The sequence below is a fragment of the Protopterus annectens genome, chromosome 2.part0 (genome assembly GCF_019279795.1).
Source record: "Protopterus annectens isolate FY-2018-M chromosome 2.part0, PAN1.0, whole genome shotgun sequence".
NCBI lineage: Eukaryota > Metazoa > Chordata > Ceratodontiformes > Protopteridae > Protopterus > Protopterus annectens.
In genome coordinates, this window is record NC_056728.1 from 1,468,048,618 (window position 1) to 1,468,067,842 (window position 19,225).

Genomic DNA, 19,225 nt, shown 5'->3' on the forward strand with positions numbered 1-19,225 from the left:
AATAGTCCCTTATCAGACGGTTGAGATGACAGGTACACTCACATGTAGAACCACATACTCTAGCTGTCACACACAATCCATGGGGGACATGAATTCAAAATATCCATGTCTCTACAAATAGCAGTTGCAATTCCTCACAACAAAACACATACAGGCCGTCTCCCCGAAGGTAGGGCAAAAGGGCAACGCCCAAGTGGAGAATTAAATTATACCCCACTGTTGCCGTGTAATTGGTGAATGGAGTAGCTGCACAGCTGATGTGCATGTAATAATTTACTCAGGAACACAAATTGGCGGCAGGAAACCACATGTTACAGGTATCAACGTATATAAGGATGACTTGCCATACATTCAGACTGTATGCTCATACCATAGAACCGTTTAAACAGTAAAGGTGTAAGAGAGATATTTACGAAGATTCGGAATGCTAACAAGGTATGTAGAACACTCAGTATGTTAGTGTATGTAGAGCCTGTTTTGTATTAATTAAAAGTGTACGCAATGCATAAAGTGGGAAAAGGTATTATGTAGTGATGTCTTGTTGAGCATAGTAACGCTTGTAGAAATTGTGTGTCCTGCTGTGGGCCACAAGATAAACATCACATGCACCACAAGGGATGTTACATGAGGGCTTTAAACAGAACAATTCCACACCACCCGCCGTCAGTGATTGGGTATGTCCAACAACATCTGACATGTCCCAGACATGTAGTGTTCCGGCTGCAATATTGTCTCACTATCCCATAATACATACCCCACATACCAAACATACAACCCATTGTCTGCATAGCCCTGTGGACAGTGACATATCTGACATCTATGGGTGTTAGTCATATCAGACAACACAGACATGTGAGATAGACGGTCATCACAAACATTTGCCCAACACATGTTCACACATGGCCATGGAGGATGGCCAGAGACATGTAGCCACACAGTAGTTGTGATGTGTATACACCCTGTTGCACATTGTCCACACATGGTCCAACTACAGCCTTAGTTGACTGATTATATAGTTGATGTGGAACACTGGACATCCTAAAAGCCTGTGCACAGCTAGTGGAGGTGTCACTTAATTCGACCATATAAAATGTGCTGAACATCACGACTGTCATAGCATGACAGTAGTCACCTGTACAGCTTCCACAGACATTGACACCACATCAGGCCACAGATACCATACATTTCCCTTGCTGCTGTAGGACATCACTGTCAGCCGTGCACCTCGTGTGTGTGGTACATTAATGTCATGTGGGACATGGTGTATTGACAAGTCTGCCATGTGTGGACATGGTTGCCAGGCAGCTAAGACTTTGTAGTAGTTGTGCAGGGGTGTCATCCATAGGTCTTCTAGTGACCTGCCACATGACACAGCATGATTTGGTGTGTATACACCTCAGCGACGTGGGTCACAATCCACAGTTATGTAATGTGTATGCACGCAGTTATAGCTATGCACTGTGTGCGTATTACATACTGTATAGCAATATAGATGCCTCATGATGCCATGCAATGGCACAGTGTCTGTACTTCACATTGTATAACAATGTAGACGCCTCACACTACCTTCAATGCTCATGCACATTTGCTAAAAGTGCATTCTATCTGTAGAGCATACAGACAACACTGCAATGTGATACCCATTACAATGCTGTACATGTGTCAGGACACCATTGTGTCAGACATGTATGCATGTCATTGCACACATCAGCAGATTACATGTCAAGTTCACTTCTGCCATGTGTACTGTTAACCTGTACTGGTTCACATGGTGTATCACAGGGATGCATGCTTACTACCATGATTGTGTGAACTACATGGCTACTGATATGACACCTGCTTGCTGTTGTGTGCATCCCAGGGAGGTACGTTAACTACCACTATTAATGTCTGAGCTGCATGCCGTCTGCTGTGTCACTTGCATGCTGCATGCCATCTGTCAAATCACATGCATGGTGTGTCTGTGTGTGTATTGTAATGTAGAGTCTTTCTTTGCATTCACAGGTGATGTAGGTGCATTACCCTCCTGCGGTCCATCTGATGTTAATGTCACCACAGATACTAGGAGTGATGACCATATGCATGAGGTACAGGCAGTGTTGTCAGGGACTGAATCTGTGCCAATGGTTGCCATCCCAGCTATGTCCCCCTCTTCCCTGCACACAGTTCTCATGCCAACACATACCCCATCACCAGTGGCCATAGAGTCAGGACAGTCAGCGTATGTTAGCTTGGAACAGGAATGTGTGGTGGCTACATAAGGTGTGTCTTCACAACATGGTGTCAGTGTAATGACTGCAGATGTGCCACACAGGCATGTGGCCAGTGCTGCTCGTAGGAGGACCTCTTGCAGACATGCACCTGCAGGACAGAGTGCAGCAACTGGTGTCACCAGACGCATGTTCCAGACTGTAATGGCGACACAGGCACATGCTGAATGGCAGAACAGTGAAGGGCAGAGGCTTCAGAGGGCTGCTATCCATACTCTAAACGACAACATCCAGGCACTGGCAAATGCTCAACAGCAGATTGCTGATGTTCTGGACAGGCGATTGGGTGACATGGTTGGAATCCTTGATCATGGCATGGCAATCCGTGAGCGTGAGCTGCCTGTGTTGGAACATCTGGTAGGAGTGAGGCGTAGGCCACATGGACGTAGGCCAGCTACACCACCTAGTGCAGGTCAACGTGAACAAGCCACCTCACATGCCCACTCCCATAGTGCCGGTAGCAGTAGCAGTGCAGGTGGTGCTGTGCTGTCCACACCAGGACACAGCAGGCCATGTGGACGTGACCCTGGACGTTCCCAACAGGGACACGGTTCAAGCGGACAAGTGTCATCAGACACTAGCCAATCTGTACCTCTGCCTGGTAGTGCCCTTGCAACCCCTGGCAGGCACAGGTCACGTGGCAGTGGCCAGACACAGTGAGCTATACATCCTGGTCTGTACAATCTGGAGCTGTCAATAATACCCCTGTGTAGGCCTGACAAAAGGCAGAACTGTGTACACACATACATGCACACAGCAGAAACATCTGTAGGGCACTGCAGCACCCACATGCATAATGACCACACATGTCCTATCAGATCACCGGACCTTACCCACACACATGATGTCATCCACTGGTGCAGCCTATGCCCCTGGCAAACATTATCACCCTGTGCAAATGATGATGCCTGTGCCACATCCCTGTCACCCACACCATCAGTGCAGGGACATGCTCATATGGTCTGATGCACAGGGTGAACAGAATAGTGAGATAAGTGTATATTACATTAGTTGTGTACTGTTGACATGCACCAGACATACCATGTAGTACAGGTTTATAATGCATTGTTATATGTTCACAGTATGTGTCTTGGTAACAACGGTAACAGCATGTTGGTAATTATGCCCTGCTTTCTTCCTTAAGGTCTAATTGCATGTGCCATTATGTTACAGTGTTTGCAGTTGGAGTGCATTGTTGTATGTTCACAGTATGTGCCTTGGTATCAACAGTAACAGCATGTTGGTAATGATGCCCTGTTTCCTTCCTTAAGGTCTACTTGCATGTGCCAATAAGTAGCAGTGTTTGCAGTTTCACATGTGTAAATGTGGAGTACTCACAGGCATGTATGGCAATACCAGCATGCTATACGTAGCCTCAACCTCACTGTTAGAAAGGCTACCATTCCACAGATGTCCACACATCTACTGATCCAGAAGCATGTGGGCTGTTTAATAGGCTACAGTGGCTAGAGACGTGACATCCATACCAGGTCACATCACAGGTATGTTGACATGGTGCGGGGGGGTTTACACAGCGGTCTGGCCAATGATAATGTTAGAGGCTACTTGATAGCATGAGGCCTCACTGCTACACAGTGAGGCCTCATGCTATCAAGTGGCCTCACTGCTACACAGTGAGGCCACTTGATAGCATGATGCCTCACTGTGTAGCAGTAATACCCTGTCACATTACAGGATGAGAACACACACAGACATACACAGAAACACACAGTAACATGCCCACACTCACCGGGTCAACAACACTATAACGCACACTTGATAGTGTTGAGGTGAGGACCCCTGCCTATGTGGTAATCACCCTCACAGTACTGTGCACCCACACGACGCGACACAGAGAATGAACATGTACAGGTAGCCAGTAAGGCTGAGACCGATTGCATCAACAGGGTAGTAGACTACATCAACATGAGGGCATGAGGGGTTAGGGATCCTGTCTGTTCTGTATGGTAGCATACACCCTCACTCCATGCACCAGACAGCCACACACACACACACACACACACACACACACACACACACACACACACACACACACACACACACACACACACACACACACACACACACACACTGTGGAGTCCACAAATGTCATTCAAATACAGATAGCTGACGTGTGTGATACACAAACCACCCCTGCCTACGTCATGCTTTCCACACTGCAGTATGTACAGATCTCTAAAACAGTGTACAGGGGTGTGTAACAATTGGGATGTATTCCCCACCATATGTAGCATACATGGTCACACAAGCAAACACACATGGCAGTACTGTGAATGATACACCTGCTATATGGTGATACATCTGACAGACATGCAGCAGTATTGGCTGCATTATGTGTACCAACGCTACATTCGGCAATTGTGCTGCTATATGCACATGGGAGGACGTAAGTGTTACAGGTGTCAAGTGACTTACAGTCAGTAACACCCTGACCACTGTGTAGATTGTATGTCTTCACCTTCAAGTAACAGTAACATAGCATACTGTTTGCTCATGTAATGGTAGGATGGCTTGTGACACACCTGTGAGCCGTCTTCAGCAAACATCCATCTGCAAAGGTGGATCACCACTTTATGCACACACATCAATCCATACCTGATGTACATCCTACCGTATTGTCAGTATTTCACCATATACAGGTGTCAATGATGGGGCTGCATTGCAACTTCTATGTTGTAGTTAAGCACAGATGAATTACATACATCAGCTACTGCACATGCATGGTAGCTGCATGCACACCACTACATGTACATGTATGATGGTCCTACATGCCTGTCATGTAGCCATGTTTGTATGCATTGCAATTGGACATGTGTGATGACATACATAACACATGGACTGTTGTATGATATGATGGTTGTCATGGTAACTAGTACAGAGGGAATGTTACCTCGGTCAACATTGCTACCTTATGTACTGTTAGCATTCAACAGCCATGGACCTACCTTCCATGTGCATGCATGTGATTGCTGAAGCCACTTGTCTGCATGGAGGACAACAAAAGCTTTGCTATGTACATATGTGTTGTGTGTGTGTGGTCCATGTACATATCCACTGCGATTACATGTATGTCATATCCAAACATGAGTGTTCTTTGGTGTACAGCGACAGTCATCTGTTACAGCTGTGTAAGACCCAGGGCCCCTGTTATGTGTAGAGCCGACCTGGTTATGAACAGTGGTATCACTGCATTGCATAACACATGATGGAACACTGTCAGTACATGTGTAGTCTGCACAGTTGCTGTAGACCTATCTGCAGTCCACTGGTCATGAGTCACATGGTGTTGTAGAAATGTATGGATGTGTGTTGCTGGTCCAAGGACATGGTGATGTCTGAGGGCTACATAGTAGAATGAGGCATTTACCTCTGTGATCTGCACCTGAGACATCTGTGATGGCTCTTGAGTGTGTACTGGTCAGTACATATGAGTGGCCTTCATGTACGTGGGGACAATAACACCAAACTGTGCCCTTCCATGTTTAGAATCCATGTGCATGCAAGACAGCCCTTTGCTACTACTGTGTGAGCATGCCCAGTATGCCATTGTGTAGCTGGACACACAGTACATTCCAAACTGTGCCCTTCCGTGTTTAGAATCCATGTGCATGCAAGACAGCCCTTCACTACTACTAAGTGTGTGAGCATGTCCACTATGCCATTGTGTAGATGGACACACAGTACATTCCAAACGGACATGTGATACTAAGTGTGTGAGCATGCCCAGTGACACCTTGTGTCGGTTATGTGCCTCTGTGTATGGGCATGGCCATTGACATCCTGTATAGCGATGGTGGTCATCCAGGCAACAGATGTCCATACCCCATGTCAGGATGGATTCCTACATTGAACACACTGGTTGACTGTCTTGAAGGGTGTACTGTCTGTGGCGCGTCTCATATCTATGTAGTGTTGTAATAGTGCTCCGTAGATAGGCAGTTGTCCCGCTCACACCACTGTCGTGTGTTTGTCTATGTCGACCTTGGGACAGTAATATGCTTTTAGACTGCTCACTCTCTATACATTCCCTATCGGCATCTTTGCCTTTATGGATGATGTCATCCACCTAGAAGTATGCCTCTGGGAGTGCTGTGTTCCAGTAACCTTGGTAGCGCGTTCTGCAACTACGTAATGCTGTAGTGTGATAAGGTAGTTAGGCGTATGTTTGACTCCCAACCCTACCAAGTGTGTGTGTGTTTCCAGCTGCCTGGCGACAGAGTAATGTTTTTAGATGGCTCACTCCCCATACATTCCCTATCGGCGTCTTTGCCTTTGCGGATGATGTCATCTACCTAGAAGTATGCCTGTGGGAGTGCAGTGATGCCGGAACTCAGTAGCGTGTTCTGTTACTGCATAATGCTATAGTGTGGTAGACTAGACAGGTAGGTGCTCGATTCCAAGGCATGGCAGGTGTGTGTGTTTGGCAGTTATACCATATGTGTTGGTATCTGTGGGTGACTAGCTGCGGGATGTGTTCAGTGTGTTTTGTTGATGACCTATATAGTGTCCACAGCCCACATATTCTGCCAAGACACTGGGTTGTCAACACATACATTCGCCAATAGGTCTGGTGAGTAAATGTCAGCAGCCCTACTCTTACCCTTGATACGGTCTGACCCATGTGGCGCAACAAAACACACGTGCCTTGATAGTAACAACACTACATGATGCAGGTGGCACATGTAGTTTCCTTTTCATTCCAGTCTAATTGTGATATAAATGCAATATCTATATATATGTGTACATGTATATGGGTGTATGTATATATATATATATATATATATATATATATATATATATATATATATATATATATATATATATATATATGTCCATGTATTTATATATGTCCATGTATATATATATATACAAATAATATATATGATATATGTAGATATAGAGGTAGACATAGATGTGAACATATATGTCTGGGGACATCAGCACTATTGAATGTTTGTGCTGGATGATCTGTACGTGATAACCTGGGATCTATGTATATCTGCCATGGCGTGGTGGTAATGCACATCATCTGTAGTGTGCAGGGTCACTGGTTGTAGTCGTGTAGACACCGGTTATTTTGTTGCTGGGAAGACCATGGGACATCGAATATGGTGATAGTAAGGCACCTGTTGCCAGTTGTGTATGGATCTGAGCAACACTGAGCAGTGGTTATTAATTTGGAGGTTCGGTATGGGTCATATAACTATTTATTAGAAGACTATACTATGCAGTTGAGGTTGACAATAGTGTATCCCATTTAACACCAGGGTGTGTTGCAGGTCCCTAGAGTGTATGTATGTAGTCAGCCGGGTGCAGGGCTCGAATATAGTTGACAGCATGGGAGGGGGGTCATGCATACTGTAAGTACATTGCAGAACTGTGCCTTGGGAGTGCTCCTGCCTTAGCACACCTAAGCTAGGGGTGTGTCTATACCTGCCTGGTGACATTGGGAGTGATGACAGCAGAGATGGGGTAGTCAGGGTGTGCAGGCTGCACGAACAGGTGTTGATCAGCACAATCAGCAGATGACATGGCCAGCCCACACCTGAACAGTACGGTAATGTGAGCAAGCAGCATACACACAGGTTTCGTCCACACTCTACACCACCGGTGTATACCTGCGGGGACATTTCATGACACAGTCCAACCAAATGTGAAGGGCTGCAGCAGGCAACATATACCAACATGTGCAGGAGGCTGGGGCAGTGAGGATGTGTATGCTGCCGAACAACCCTTACTGGGGTGACATAAGACTTTATAGACCCAGGGTGACTTACCAGGGGCTACATGGGCTGGGGATGGTGGAGAACTATGGGGTGGACAGAGACCTCCTACAGCAGCTTGTTGACCTGTGCCTGCCACACCTGACACATCAAACAGGGTGAGGGAAACCCATCACAGTGGATACCATAGTATGTGTTGGCCTAGGTGTACTAGCCACAGGTACCTCACACGGCACAACTGGTGATATCATGGGTATCTCACAGGCATCTGCATCCAGAGTATTGTACCAGTTCACAGACGCCATGTCAACACATGCTAATGAGCATGTACATGTCCTCAACACACGTGATTAGTAGACCAGCAATATGCATCAGTTGAACCACATGGATGACTACCCTGGGGTACTGGGTGCTATAGCCTGCACACACATACACATCAAAGCACCACCTGGTGAGTGGGGTAGGGCCTACAGTCACTGCAGGGGCATACCCTCCAACAGTTAGGCCTATGCAATGGCCAGGGCATAAGATTGAATGTGTGTGCTGTCTGCCCTGGAAGCTATGATGATTCCGATATATGGCTTCTGACACAGCTGTACCACACCAATGCCAATATGGACATCCCCTACAGTCTCCTACTGGGGGATGCTGGGTAAACACTGGTGTCATGGCTGATGACACCCATCAGCAATGCACACACACCTGAACACTCACACCATAATGAGGTGGATGCACAGGCAAGACATATACTTGTGCATGTGTTTGGGATGCTCAGTTTATGGTTCTGGTATCCAGACACATCCGTTGGAGCTCTGCAGTATTCACTAGCTACATGCATACAAGTTGTTATAGTATTTGCTATGCTACACAATCTTATCCTGCAGTAACAGTTGCAGCAGAAACAGCATGAGGCAGGGCCACACAGCCCAACACCACTGCCAAGGCCTGTACAGGCACAGTGTGACTTGGTGAAGGAACTACCTGAGCAGGGTACAGTCAGTGAAAGCATGTGCACAGTATGACTTGCCCTTGGCAAAGAGGCAACACAAGGCATATGCACTGACACAGTAGGTACCCACAGATTTCCCCTCTCTGTCTCACACACAGTACAATGGATGCCAAACATGACACTATCTGTGCTCGGCCATGTATAGTATGTGCACTGTGTGTATCTGACATAGGCAGCCCTCCAGCACCGTCTTCAAGTCCAGAACTCACCCTGGGTATGTCTATTGACCTAACAATTGACAGTTGTATTAGAATGTGTATTTACCCATTGCTATGGTATGTATGTGAGCATACAAGTGACTCTGGTAGCCGAATGTTAGGGCAGCAGACAGTACACATCCATAGTGGCACCATGACCTCTGTAGCACAAACGGGGGTCACAATGGTAGCCAGTAGTACACAGGGTGTCCTAACCCACTGCAGATTATGGGCTGACCATCATGTGTGTCCGTACAGCCCACACACATTCCGCGCAGCTGGACAGATGTGGACCAATACAGACAAATGATATACAATGGCCTATGGATATGCCCAATGAATGACCCCAACTCCCTAAGACACACACAGATTACAGCAGATCAGGCAGTTTGATGTAGGTTGTGTAAGCTAGGATGTCCAACACCACTGTGCTGGTATTTAAAGCTGGGAACTGACGTACACTGGTATCCCTCCAACCAGCAATTTAGGTAGGTCCACACACTGACATGGAGTACCTGGCATACCAGTACAGTAGCGACAGATGTGTACAACTGTCAGCTGTGCCCCTGTCAAACCTACACATGTGAGAGTCATGTGTGCCACCCACGGTGCTGTGTAGGACTGTGGTTGGATGTCCCCCCACGCTATGCAGACATGTAGCAACTGTCAATGCCACATGACCATTAGCTACCCTGCAGACACAGCATGACACCTGTCTGTGTAGAACGGAGGGGTCAGCAACACAGTACTATCTGGACATGTGACACATGCGATACAGTTGACCATACTTGGCATGCTCACACACATGACGGTATAACAGTAATGTCGGTCGACAACATGCTCACACACTGAAACACAGGACGGCCAGGCATGCATACACCAGTGGTCTGGACATATCTGCCAATACATTGCTATACTGTTGGATGACTGCGCTGTATGGTGTGTGTGTGGTCTATTGTCTGTACATATGCCATGGTCTATTGTTAATTCACATGAGCTATGTGCGCAGGCTACTGCTACCAACACATGAATAGGGTGCTTCTTTGTTTGCGGACAGACCAACGCCTTTGGATACGGACTGGGTAAGGCACATTCCAGCAGGTGGGAGCAGTTGTGCATGGGTTTGCACAGTGTTAAGCACTGCTGACCTTTGGTCACAGCACCTTATACCCGTTTAGACTCCACATTTCTTTGACAGTGCACTACTGGCATACTGGTAGACAAGCACGCTTACAGCGCTCGCTCACTAACATTTCTACTTACATTTGTCACTCACGCTGGGTGTGTGCGATCCCTTGTAATGTGTATTACATCGGACTACATGACTACAGTATCGGGTATGTGTAACCATTTGGTGCCGGCAGGCGTTCGACTGTACGGACTCGGCGGCCTGAAACAGTGACATAATCATATTATATGCATGTTCCTCTTACGATCTGCTCCCATCTGCCTGATACATGGGAACCGATACTCTGCAATGCTGACATGTGACTATGATTTTGTTAACGCAGCTGTCCACCGAGTCATGCTACCGCATACCTACTGTACGTTTTCCACCTTTCAGATTGCACGACGGGAGACTGTAGGAGTGACACCTTTCCCACTTTGCATGGGACAGTCCCTCATTAGGCATATCTCATGTGACAATACAGACCTCTCCACCAATCGGGGACACATTTCTACAGAATCAAGGACAGGTCAAGAAAAAATCAGGGACACTTTTACAAAAGCAGTGCTATTAATTTGAAACATTGACAGAATCAGAGCATATGACTTAATACACATATTCTGAAGTAAAAGAAGTTTATAACTTTTACTTATTGTCATTAGTCATTAAGTGTAATTCACCACCTTTCCTTCAAAAGTCACTAATTTTAGGAGGGATTAAGAGGGACAGAGTTAAACTTTCAGTCAAAATCAGGGCTGTACCTGAAATTCAGGGACAGTTGAGAGGTATGGACAATACTCTAGCCATTGCAACTGTCCTGATTAGGGGACATTCTCATGTTGTACGTGTCTGTACTGGTTGCTTGTTACAGGTCTTGTATACCTGACACGTCGATATATTATATGTAGTAGCATAAGCAACTTTACTGCTGCTAGACTACGCTTTGATTTGTGCCGATATGTATATTTCTGTACTATGCATGGCTGTAGGTATGTTCTGCCATGGTACGTCTGACATTTCTACAGAGCAGGTTCCACTTTGGCCATTCAGAATGGTGGTGGCTCTATAGACCCTATATGTGGAGTTATCACATGTGTCAAGGCAACACATACCCACAGCCAGTAGTAAACAGACGATTTCCACGGTTTGCATACGTTAAGTTTATTCATGTAGCATTATAATTGATAATACTGCTTCCTATTACATGTAGCTGTTTCTGATACAACAAATTAATTTCTGACACCACTACACACACTATATAGCATCCATTCCTGAACTCACAGGCCATGTGCCATAACTGTCATTTTGCAGGACACAACTGCCCAGACGGGTATGTCCCTCACAGGCATACGGGTATTAAACCACTTCTATTATGCTATCATCTACCTAAGGTGGTCAGCAAATTATGACCTTTCCGTCACTAGCAGAACTCACATACCAATGGGTGTGAATGAACACTGTATCAGGAACAATGCATAACACCCTGTGGGACACATTTAGATGATTGGTTCTATTAACCAGACACATTTACAGTCACAGAGCATTTGTATTCATTCACGTTTGTCGAGGTACATGCTGTTTATGACTCATACATGTTGTCATCTGTCATTACCTGTATTCCGCCACCTGTTCACCTAATATCACTAGTTTTGGAAGTGTTTAGTTGGACTTTGTTATATTCTGATACATAACTATGGACGTCCATGCTAATCGGGTACACGGCACTGATTTGGTCTCTATGTATTCCCCCGATGGTTTACAGACTATCCAGTAGATGTGCTCTTCAGGTTTGGGAGGTGTAGGCGTATGCTATGCCCACATAGGAATATTAATGACTTCCACTGGGTGGGCCTACTATATCTCTGCCAACCAGCACCTGCACACTTAAGACCATTATTGCATACCCATGGTCCACCTACCTGGCACCCCTCTACAGCAGTCATGACAAATACTGCAAGCACAGCTGAGGTATGAACACACCCCTACACATTGCCCACTCTCCCCATCTCGGGACACATGTCGTACGTTTTGTCAATCCATGTATTATCACACTTACACAACCTACTGTTCCATGTACACCTACATCCTGCTCGTATTAGTGTCAGCAGATTCACACGTACCCTGAATTTTTGGGGTCCCGCAAGGGACCCTGTTATCCATGTTTAAAGTGTAGACCTTGCAGATCTCTCCCACTGGTACTTTCCTACTGGTGTTTTGGACAGCGGCAGGTTATTGATCTGTATTGCGTGTCTGTATGTCTGTCCAGCCTAGCTGGGCAATGTGGGGGATACAACGTTTATTTACTGGACCTTCCAGTCACATATGCCCGGGCTGTAAATATGTTACCCCTAATTGCTGTGAAGTAACCTATTTATGTACATGTGTATATCTACACTCACTGACATATATATTTTGTTTTGTGTGTATGTGTATATATCAATACCTGTTGTGTTTGTGTATATATATATATATATATATATATATATATATATATATATATATATATATATATATATATCCGTAGTATATCCTTGTGTGTATATATATGTGTATAAATATATATGTGTATATAAATTAATATATATATATATATATATATATATATATATATATATATATATATATATATATAGTTATACACGTTTTTATCTATATATACATCTGTGTGTCTGTTAACCTATACATTTCCCAGACATGGACACTTACACATGCGTATTGGGTTTTATCTCTGCTTCAACAGCGTATTATTGCCTTAGTCATTATGACACCGACACTTCACTCCGGTGAACTTGTGATCAGTATATTGCACGTTATACAGCGGACAGATGTCGCATGTTTTTCATGTCTGGGGTGCCACTGCTAATTGGGATGTGATACAGTGTCATTCAACCTATTACTCATATGTGCAGCCTATTATTCCTGCTACTGTGTTTGTTTCTCTTCACATTCATATTATTACTGCTGATAGAATGAGTGTTTGTGTTACTGTGATTGTACGTCAAAATATTGATGTCTTCATGTAGTTGTGTCTTTCTGCTTTTCCCGGTTTGGGGTTGTCACAGCAGAACTCCATTCCGCTCATGGGTGGCGTATAGGTTTTACGTGCCGGGCTGCCAGCCCTGATGCACAATGTCCGACAACAATACGCCCATTCATGCATGTCTCCACGCAAACGACGCTCTATCTGGGAATCGCACCTACGTACTAGCTGACCTCCATGGGCTGCTCCATTGTACCCAGTGCAACATACCCTAGCACTCCTGTGTCTATAATCGCATATCCATAGTTTCTCCTGCACACCCGTGTTGAGTCTCCATGCATAACAGCCATTATACACCTGATATCACAGCCATGACACACCTTTACACATTGAACTCTCATGAGCATTGGGGCCCTACACACATTTTGTACTGCCTCGTGTATTCACAGGCTCATCATCCATTCATATTTGCAAATACGTGCCTTTCCTGGTGTTATGGATTATGAACGATTTGCGGGTTACAAGTGTAGGTGGTCGCAACATGTACTACATTCCGTCTGTTTACAATGTTGACGTAGCACTTCAATGATGTTATGGCCACTGGTATAACCCTGCCTCTGGTGTGAAATGTGATGCTCCACTCACACTTGTGCAGCTTTATCTGACATACGCTGCGAGCACTTTATAATTCCTTACTTGCTCTGGATTCCCTTCACGACCCTTATGTTTGCTTTCGTCTTTTGGCGTTCTTTACATATCTATATATATATATATATATATATATATATATATATATATATATATATATATATATATATATATATATATATATATATATATATATATATATATATATATATATATATATATATATATATATATATATATATATATATATATATATATATATTCATATATATACAATATATATATATATATATATATGTATGCATATTTATATATGTATATATAGATATATATGTAAATACATAATTGCATATTTCTGTTATGTCTGTGGGTATTTATCTGTACACACATTTATCTGTCTATATATATATAAAAGTTACAGCTGTACAAGACAACATACATTTGTTTTGCTAATAGCTGCATACACCCGCGCAGGCACACTTGCATCTACTTATTCTGAGTTGCATATGTTTACAGGCACTTCTTTGGGTTTACATGTGCCTTATTCCTTATGAAAGTACCACTTTGACTGATGGAATCCGGTTAACGAACCCATGCGAACGCGATCACCTTTACATGTATAAATGTTGGCTTTACAGCACAGAGGCATTCATTACACAATTATGCGCTATAGTCGTACTTGAACCGGGAATTCCTTTACGTTAGGCGGATGCTGTAACCACTACACAATTGTTGTTCTGGCTCATTTATATGTATACCCATGGTTCATAGCTACTCTGACATATGGCTCACCGCTTCCCTTACACTGCAGGCATCCATTCTCCTGCTGGGAAAACAGCAGTACTACACTTAGGACATTCCCTGTTTCCTACTGCTCTGGACCTGTGCTGCATGTCTTCTCACTCCAAGGATATTCAGAACTCCTACACTTATAGTCCTCGCACATACGCGTGCTTGATTGTCAGGGTGTTCATGTGCTGGACCGGGTTTAGGCTCGGTCGACTGGTGACTAGAACTGCCCTGGTGCTGATCAAATATCAGATGTAGCACGTGGACAGAGTTAGTCCAGATTTTAATATTCTACCTGTGTTTACAGATGCAGGTGTTTGGGCACCTCTGACCACATTATTAGGTTGGCGCTACATAATTTAGGGCGGGGAGTGGTTCCACTACATAATGCAGGGTGGGGGGGTTCCACATGTTTCCCTTCCTATTTGACTATTTCATTCATTTATAGATACAATAAATATTATTCTGGACATCAGTTATAAATTCACTACAGGTGTGCAATAGTCCTGTCAACAGATGTGACAGTTGGTTGGTGTACTTATGTGTACCGACCTCTGTGATACTCGAGGACTCATTTCTACAGGGACAAGGCTATGACAACTCAGGGACAATCACGGACACTTCTACCATATTAGTACTATTAACTTGGAACGTGTTGACAGATTCATAATACTACTAATTTTCTGCAGTTAAATGCATCTATTACTCTTCATTGTTGTAAGTAGTCATTCTCATTCATTACCTTTCCACCAAAGGTCACTGGCTTTTTGTGTGGTTAAGAGGATGGCCAGTTATTTTGTGAATGCTCTGACCATTGGTAGCGTTGACATTGTCATATGTACAGGTTGGGATATATTCTGGGGACTAGGGTTGCCACCTTTTCAAATGGCCAAGATGGGACATTTTCGGAACACACATCAGATTTTACAGGCCCACACATACCCACGGTCAGTACAAAGGATAGAACTTTACTTATTTGCCTACATAAAAGCCTATTCTTGTAGCGGTTTAGTTGCTTATTCTGTTTCTTGTAACATTTAGGTATTTTAGATACAGAAATAATTATTTTATGCAACTATTACATAATATATCGGACATAATTATGTCCTACAATCCCAGGACATTTGCCATTTTTAATATTTTTTGTTAGGACACAACTGTCCAAAGAGGGACTGTCCCTCGCAAAGTGGGACAGATGGTAACCCTACTGGGGACACCAGATTGTTTGGGCCAACACATAGCCACGGTCAGTGCAGGTTTAGAACATTCATTAGTTTCCTAGCTGTGAGCCTATACCTTTAGCACTCTTGTTGTTTGCCTGTTTCTTGTACAAATTACATTTATTCTATCCGGATGTGACTGCTTTAAGCAACTGTTACATGCAGTATGGTACATAGTTATTTCCTACAATCACAGGACATTTGGCATTGTATCATTGTTGGTCAGGTCACACCTACACACACATTAATTGTCCCTCACGCAGTGGATCAGGGGGTATCCTGTTTACATCAGTGCCTTCATCACCCTTATACCATGTGCCACTATGCGAATGTGTGCAATATATTATCTCGCTTATTCGTGTCGGGACACGTGCGTCACGGGCAGGTGTTTGATCCTGTGTAGTAGGTTCTGCATGACCATCTAGGGCTGGACAGTCTCGTGCACCACTACTGCACATTCCAACTTGTGTCCAGATGTCTACAGGACTGGACATTGTGTCTTCATTCCCATTCTAATGTTTACACAGGTTACTTATCCCATGAGGGATATCCCAAAAATTTAACAAGACCGATAATAACAAGACCGATACCGAACATTCTTCTGGCGTTACAAAAATGTGCTGGGGGTTTTACATGCAAGGGATTCATAGTTTGCAATCCTGAAACTGCCTAGGGTGACACTACCTACTACATATGAGTAGTGGTCACTATGTGTAGATGTGGCTGCACCAAACTAGTAGGCCAAGTATGGCTGGATTTGGTGGACGTTCAGGTATGGGGGCAGGTTGTGTGCTGTGGAGGGGATGCTGGGTAGTCCATTATGCATCCAGGTGTGTTGCATTTGATATGACCAGTTCCATCAGGACCAATCTGTGGGTATGTGCCGGTGACATGTCTGTGCATTTGTATCACACATTTTAATATTCATATGTTTGTGGGATTGTGTTCTACAGTATGGCCTGTCTGGTTGTATTACAGATGTGTATACATGTTTTTGTGTTTCTTTCTGCTTTACCCGCTGCTCCCTCATACACCTCCGTTTAACCTATTCTGCATATGACACAGTGTCGCCATTGAGGATTATACTATTACCCATCCCCCCCACACACATATTCCTGACACTCCATCCATCACACATTGCATACCCTACATATGTCAGGTACCTGTATGGTTGTGTGGACTACCCTGCCATGTTTAACTTTCCACATGCTATACCTCACGCACATAGGTACACGCCCATACTTAACTTTCATGACATGGTTGGTACACCCGGGTAATACCCGATCAACTGTGACACATCCTGACAAGTTTGGCTTGAACCGCAGATGTGAAGATTTTGGCCGACTCTTCTAATCATTGGTAGGATGCCACCTTTTCCTATGTCCAGGATGGGATATATATTCCAGACACATATTTGATTGTACTGGACAACATGTACCAACAGTCAACGCTACGGATAATACTGTTCCTTTCAGCCTACATGTTGCCTTATTGTTATAGCTGTTTATCTGCTCCTTCTGTTTCATTTACATGCTTATTCTATTTCCTGTCACATTTGGTATGTGAAATACGGACATACCTATGGTATGTGACTATTACATGTGTTGTGGGATATAATTTGGTCATACGGTCGCTAGATATTTACATTTATCGTGTTTTATTAAGGACACATCTGCCCAGCTGTGTACCCTCTCTCACAATATGGGTCAGCTGGTGACCCTGACCATTGGGCTGGATGTACCTATTGGCAGCGTGCTAACATATGATGCGTTTCACTTCCACTTGGTATAACTATCTACACTGTGTTGGACTATGGACACATGGTTTTCAATGTCATTTGTTCACGGGATAGGGACCTGCTATTCCCTACCATGCATTTGTGTTTGCTTCTTCATTTTGTGTTTGCAGGAACTGTCTTGCATGCTTTGCATACGTTTCACTATCCACGGACACTGACAGATGTGATTACTATTGCTTGCAAATTGTTATATGTAAGCATTTTAGGTTGCACGTCGACAGCTGACATTTCCACACCTCCATGCGGCACTTTGACATGCTCTATGCACTTGCGCTCCTTTCCTATGCGCGTGGCTGTGGCGGCAGCGCGCCTTCATTAATATGCATTTGGCGCTACTGCACCACCTTCATGCTGCACGGTTGACGCAAGCCTAACGTCGGCCTTGCGCCGAGCTTCATGAATCTGGGGAAATAATGTACATATTAACAAACTATTAGAGGAACTAGACAAACTTAATTGTGAAATTTTGAATGATTTGTTATTTGAAAGTAATGCCAGTAGGTATGATAACATTTTCAACAGGAGGGAGAAAAATGTTAAAATTGAATTTAAATTTAGTCAACAAAATATGTGTCTAAAGTTTTGATGTGGGGTTATGTGTTTGTTTATTAAAATATTAAATTATTAAAATATTTAAACATCAAATATCTGTAATTAGGACTCTTTGGTTGCCACAATGCTTAATTAATAATTAATTTATAATTGACATTTTAAATGTTTAATTGTTTTGTTATTTAATAAAGTTCTCAGAATGTTGTAGTCATTGACTCTGAGGATGCCATGGTTGTATGGTGAAAGCGCTTAGTCTTCCATTAAAGGTTCACCTGTTTTTACCTTACTTCAGTGTGCAGTGGTCCGAATTGTTTGACTTGTCAAAATGTTAAAATTACTTTAGAATGAAAATAAAAGAAATTGATTAGAGATGATACTGACTACTTAAAGAAAAACATGTATCCAGTTAGTGAGTTTTATTTTTCTAAGACCTTGGTTTTTCCAGGGGAAACTTCATACATCAGTGATCAGAAAGGGTGTGTATGAGGATGCTTTTTGATGCTTATAATGAAGTCCAAAAAGGCTATGAGTTAGCTGATCATGAACAGGATTATGATACTCAATACCCATCCTTTAAAAGATCTGAGCATACTGTGAATAGGAATAAACAGAAAGATTTTTTTACCCCGAGCCCAGTCTCCAAATGGTTTGAGGGGTAGGGGCAGAGGGTGCTCATGGTGGAATTAACACAGGAAAACCAATTGTCTGGTAATTTGAAAGAGACAATACTTTCAACCTTTGAAGGTAAATTAAATTCTTTTCAAGGCTTTCATATATACAATTACACCAGTTTTGATATTAATGAGACTTTCTTTACTCTCGTTAAAAAGGGATTTAAATGTGTACCTTC